Raw genomic sequence first — 7,016 nt, forward strand, 5'->3', positions numbered from 1 at the left:
GTGTATGTACGGTATGTTTGACAGGGTCCTACCCTTACCCTCGGCCTGTGTATGTACGGTATGTTTGACAGGGTCCTACCCTTACCCTCGGCCTGTGTATGTACGGTATGTTTGACAGGGTCCTACCCTTACCCTCGGCCTGTGTATGTACGGTATGTTTGACAGGGTCCTACCCTTACCCTCGGCCTGTGTATGTACGGTATGTTTGACAGGGTCCTACCCTTACCCTCGGCCTGTGTATGTACGGTATGTTTGCCTTGGAATGTCAGGTTGGCAGCCAGAAGCCATAGCTTTCCGTCTCGTTTAAGAAGAAGAACAAACACGTTTATGGAGAGACAGCAGCTAGGATCAGCTATCATATTTACAACTTAGCAGACACTTTCATCCTAAACATCTTACAGGAAGGGCATACAATTTGTATGTGATTCCTGAGGGAATTGAACCCAAAGCCTAGCACCAGGATGGCTTATTTCATCCCCAGTCTGCATTACAGTGCCGTGACATAGAGAGCGTTATCAGGCAGGGAGATCCCCAGTTGATTATGAGAGTTTTTTTTATCTTCGTCTTTGGCTGCAGGTCACAACATTTCATCACCATTTACTTTTACAATCTATCTGGCATGGGGACCTACCTCTGTTTTGATATGATACGATCACTGATTTGATAAGTTTTCAATCAGGAACTATTGATGAGAGGTTATTGCCGACCAACCCTAATAACAGGTTACAGTGTCTGTAATGATGATGATGAGGATAATCGGTGTCCTATTTCAGTGATTGTGGCCACGTCAATTGGTTGTGGAGAGAATGATTGCGGACAATTACAGCAATTCCCTTTCCACTGGTCCATGATGGTCCATGCTACAAATAGAGTACCATTCAATACTGCCACCCATAGCAGTAAATAAGTACCTCTTCACTGGAGGATCCTGATGGGGGGATTATTGGTGAAACACTAATTTATCCACTCCAGGTCTCTCACACACCTGACAACACAAGAGTATTGTAGCGACCTTCTTGCTCTATCATGTGGGGGGAGGAGTTCAAAATTATATTTATGTAAATGTAACCTTTATTTAACTAGGCAACTCAGTTAAAAACAAATTCCTATTTTCAATGACAGCCTAGGAACAGTGAGTTAACTGCCTTGTTCAGGGGCAGAACGACAGATTTGTACCTTGTCAGCTCAGGGATTCGATCTTGCAACCTACCTGCCACCCCAATGTAATGTAATGCTGAAGACCAAGGTTCAGGTCCTTTATTGATAATGATACTACAGCAAATCGGTGTGGCAGGGAAACAAACACAGGTTGCTGGCGTGAAAGGCAAACGCATTGTGCCAATAAGGTCAACCGGCAAACCAGGTTAATGCCCTTGAAATACAGGCTAACAGAGGGTTATAGAAGGGTTGCCCAAAACAATAAGTGTATCAGACTCACTGTATAACTTGGTGGAAGTCAGAGATGTTATTGTGATCCATTCAGTCTCGGTCTGTCTCGCTCTGACACCCCTCAACCCCCAAAACTAGTGGCCTATCAGCTATCCCGAGACTTCCGAGTAAGGGCAACGGTCTAAGGCACTGCATCTCAGTGCTAGAGGTGTTACTACAGACACCCTGGTTCCATTCCAGGCTGTATCACAACCGACCATGATTGGGAGTCCCATAGGGCGGCGCACAATTGGCCCAGCGTCGTCCGGTGTAGGCAGTCATTGTAAGAATTTGTTCTTAACTGACTTGCCTAGTTAAATAAAGGTAATACAAAACACAAGACTGTTAGCATGTTGAGCTGAAGCCTTGGTCACTTTACTCTCATCACACAAGTGTGGTTCACTAAACCATTTCCATTACACATGAATGGAACAAACCTGCTTGTATCCAACTGACACTGTAGCTGTCAGCATCACAGGGTTTGCCATGTCAAATCATTGGCAACTGAATAAGACTTGGGGCATCAAGCCTTTTTAAAAGTGATGCCCATCAGTTTATTCAGCAGTCCTTTTAAAACCTCTACAGCACAGGTGTCAAACTCATTCCACGGGGGGCCGAGTGTCTGCGGGTTTTCGCTCCTCCCTTGTACTTGATTGATGAATTAACATCACTAATTAGTTAGGAACTCCCCACACCTGGTTGTCTAGGGCTTTATTGAAAGGAAAAACCAAAAACCTGCAGACACTAGGCCCTCCGTGGAATGAGTTTGACACCCCTGCTCTACAGGATCAGTGTCCCTATAACTCAGTTAAGAACAAATTCCGATTTTCAATGACGGCCTAGGAACAGTGGGTTAACTGCCTTGTTCAGGGGCGGAACGACAGATTTTTACCTTGTCAGCTCAGGGATTCAATCTTGCTACCTTTCGGTTACTAGTCCAACGCTCTAACCACTAGGCTACCCTGCCGCCGTGACTAGAATGACGTAACAGCCAACTTTACAGGACATAGACATGTCTTATATGTGCAGAAAGCTTAAATTCTTGTTTGTCTAACTGCACTATCCAATTTACAGTAGCTATTATAGTGAAAAAATACCATGCTATTGTTTGAGAATAGTGCACAACAACAACAACAACAAAAATCTTTTATCACAGCAACTGGTTTGATACATTCACCTCTGAAGGTAAGTAATGTACTTACATTTAGTAATCTTTCTCTTATTTGTCATCCTGAGGGTCCCAGAGATAAAATGTAGCATAGTTTTGTTTGATCAAATCTATTTTTATATTCAAATGTAGGAACTGGGTTCTACAGTTTGAAGCCCTGCTGTCTCTGGCTCCACACCCACCACGTCAGGCCATGTAGAAGTGTGAAAGTTTGTGTATAAGCTAATGATCCATCATGTATGACATTCCTGGGAGTGTGTAAACGTACATTTTGTATTACCATATCATTTGTGTATGTTCTCTGTAGTTATGTACCTGAAAATGTATAAATTCACCAAATCGGCACTTTATTTTAACCAGGTAGGCCAGTTGAGAACAAGTTCTCATTTACAACTGCGACCTGGCCAAGATAAAGCAACGCAGTGTGACACAAACACAGAGTTACACATGGGATAAACAAACATACAGTCAATAACACAATAGAAAAATCTATATACATTGGTAAGATCAGGGAGGTAAGGCAATAAATAGGCCATAGTGGCGAAATAATAATAACAATTTAGCAATTTAACACTGAAGTGATAAATGTGCAGACGATGAATGTGCAAGTAGAGATACTGGGGTGCAAAGGAGCAAAACATTTTAAATAACAATATGGGGATGTTGGGTGGGCTATTTACAGATGGGCTGTGTACAGGTGCAATGATCGGTAAGCTGCTCTGATAGCTGATGCTTAAAGTTAGGGAGGGAGATATGACTCCAGCTTCAGTGATTTTTTTATAATTTGTTCCAGTCTTCTGCAGCAGAGAACTGGAAGGAAAGGTGGCCAAAGGAGGAGTTGGCTTTGGGGATGACCAGTGAAATATACCTGCTGGAGCGCGTGCTATGGGTGGGTGCTGCTATGGTGACCAGTGAGCTGAGATAAGGCGGGGCTTTACCTAGCAAAGACTTATAGATCACCTGGAGTCAGTGGGTTGGGCAACAAATATGAAGTGAGGGCCAGCCAATGAGAGCATACATGTCGCAGTGGTGGGTAGTATATGGGTCTTTTGTGACAAAATGAATGTTACTGTGATAGACTACATCCAATTTTCTGAGAAGAGTGTTGGAGGCTATTTTGTAAATGACATCGCCGAAATCAAGGATCGGTAGGATAGTAGGATAGTTACAACATTTGGGCCGACTTGACACAAAATATTGTGCAGTATTGCAATGCTTCACTGGATCAGTCTGAAACTTTGCACAGACACTGCTGCTATCTAGTGGCCAAAGTCTAAATTGCACATAAACTCCTATATGATATTATGGCCTTTCTCTTGAATTTCAAAGATGATTTTTTTTTTAAATAGAGAAAATGCATGTTCTTTTGTTTGTATTATCTTTAACCAGATCTAATGTGTTATATTCTCCTACATTAATTTCACATTTTCACAAACTTAAGTGCTTCAGATCCTGAGCTACAGGCAGTTAGATTTGGGTATGTCATTTTAGGTGAAATAAAAATTTTAAAAAAGGGGTCCGATCCTGAAGAGGTTTAAACTGATTTGGGCTGAGATTAACTGGCTATATAGACCTTATGTTACCTCTTCACGCTGCCATCCTTTCTCTCAGCATTTACGGCGGCCAGTTACTGTATTACAGCCGAAAATGGTTAATTACAGGGCAAAGCTTTTTGGATGGAAGAGATGACATTCGGAAATATTAATGCATTTATTTGTCTCTCAGTGACATAGTGGCTATAGTGGCCATGTTAGGTATACAAGTTGTGACCCATGTTGTCAATGGATTGACCCCTGTCATACAGACATACACATACACACACTCTGCATATGCAAACATATACTGTATAAACATATACTGTCCAATTATACACAAACGCTTAGTGTGGAAACTATGAGAAGTTGTGCTTTTGTTTCGTCTTTGTTCGTTTTTTCGTGCTCTGTGCTTGTGGAAGTATAAAGAGGGTTCCATGGGTTCAATTCCATACTTCTTCATGCTGTAAAATTATACACCTCCATCGTCCTTATTTCCTGAAACGTCCAACCCTGTTGGCATGAATTCTACCTCACTGCCATCTGTCTTCTCTCTCTCTCCCTTTTTCTCCCCTGCCTCTGGGTCATCTCCAGGCCCCACGTCCCTTCATCTCTCCCTGCCACAGTCTCGCTCACTCTCTCTCAAAATTCAATTTAAGGGCTATATTGGCATGGGAAACATATGTTAATATTGCCAAAGCAAGTGAAGTAGATAATAAACAAAAGTGAAATGAACAATAAAAATGAACAGTAAATAGTACACTCTCTCTCTCCCTCCACCTGCACAGCCAAAACCACAGGCCACTACTCCAGCTGAGACAAAAAGACAAACACAATTTGACAACTCTGATAGTCATTCTCCCCGGGCCCCAACGGAAATTCAAGAAAGGGAACAAATCCAGTTTTGTTACCTAGCGAAAACAGTTAATTACATATGGTCACTGATATGGAATTCTTTCTGTAGGCCTGTCTGTGAACAAACCCTGCGGTTCTTTGCAAGCTGCCTATTTGACCTTCTCCGCTCTTTTCCCTGGCACTCGTAGCACCACTATACATTGACAAGTGCTGGGAACCCAGGGACAGGGATATACAGAGCAGAGCAGAGGAGAGAGGGGACAGGGACAAGGCCTTTCCAGTGCAGGGACACAAAAGCCTCCTTGACCATATTAACTTCTGCCCCACAGCCAAGAGAAGAGTAGTACTGGTCTGAAGTACTCTGCCATGCATAGCCAGTATTGTGCTTCTTCACACTCTTCTGTATTTATTCAAACAAACACAGGGACAAGGAGCAGTGGTGGAAAAAGTACCCAACTGTCATACTTGAGTAAAAGTAAAGATACCTTAATAGAAAATGACTCAAGTAAAAGTCACCCAGTAAAATACTACTTGTATAAAGGCTAAAAGTATTTGGTTTTAAATATACGTAGGTATCAAAAGTAAATGTAATTGCAAAAAATATACACTACCGGTCAAAAGTTTTAGAACACCTACTCATTCAAGGGTTTTTCTTTTCTTTTTACTGTTTTCTACATTGTAGAATAATAGTGAAGACATCAGCACTATGAAATAACACATATGGAATCATGTAGTAACCAAAAAAGTGTTAAAATAAATCACAATTTGTTATATTTGAGATTCTTCAAATAGGCATTGGCACTCTTGGCATTCTCTCAAGCAGCTTCATGAGGTAGTCACCTGGAATGCATTTAAATTAACAGGTGTGCCTTGTTAAAAGTTAATTTGTGGAATTTCTTTCCTTAATGCGTTTGAGCCAATCAGTCGTGTTGTGACAAGGTAGGGTGGTACATAGGAGATAGCCCTATTTGGTAAAATACCAAGTCCATATTATGGCAAGAACAGCTCAAATATGCAAAGAGAAACGACAGTCCATCATTACTTTAAGACAGGAAAGTCAGTCAATACGAAAAATTAAGTTTCTTCAAGTGCAGCTGCAAAAACCATCAAGTGCTATGATGAAACTGGCTCTCATGAGGACCTCCACAGAAATGGAAGACCCAGAGTTACCTCTGCTGCAGAGGATAAGTTCATTAGAGTTACCAGCCTTAGAAATTGCAGCCCAAATAAATGCTTCACAGAGTTCAAGTAACAGACACATCTCAACATCAACTGTTCAGAGGAGACTGCGTGAATCAGGCCTTCATGATCGAATTGCTGCAAAGAGACCACTACTAAAGGACACTAATAAGAAGAAGAGACTTGCTTGGGCCAAGAAACACGAGCAATGGACTTTAGACTGGTGGGAATTTGTCCTTTGCTTCTCACCGCCGTGTCCTTGTGAGACGTGGTGTGGGTAAACGGATGGTCTCCACATCTGTATTTCCAACCATAAAGCATGGAGGAGGAGGTGATATGGTGTGGGGGTGCTTTGCTGGTGACACTGTCTGTAATTTATTTACAATTCAAAGCACACTTAACCAGCATCGCTACCACAGCATTCTGCAGCGATACGCCATCCCATCTGGTTTGGGCTTATTGTGACTATAATTTGTTTTTCAACAGGGCAATGACCCAACACACCTCCAGGCTGTGTAAGGGCTATTTGACCAAGAAGATGAGTGATGGAGTGCTGCATCAGATGATCTGGCCTCCACAATCCCCCGACCTCAACCAAATTGAGATGGTTTGGGATGAGTCGGACCGCAGAGTGAAGGAAAAGCAGCCAATAAGTGCTCAGTATATGTGGGAACTCCTTCAAGACTATTGGAAAAGCATTCCAGGTGAAGCTGGTTGAGAGAATGCCAAGAGTGTGCAAAGCTGTCATCAAGGAAAAGTGTGGCTATTTGAAGAATCTCAAATATAAGATATATTTTGATTTGTTTAACACTTTTTTTGGTTACTACATTATTCCATATGTGTTATTTCATAGT

Source organism: Salvelinus fontinalis, chromosome 22 (assembly GCF_029448725.1).
Source record: "Salvelinus fontinalis isolate EN_2023a chromosome 22, ASM2944872v1, whole genome shotgun sequence".
Lineage (NCBI taxonomy): Eukaryota > Metazoa > Chordata > Actinopteri > Salmoniformes > Salmonidae > Salvelinus > Salvelinus fontinalis.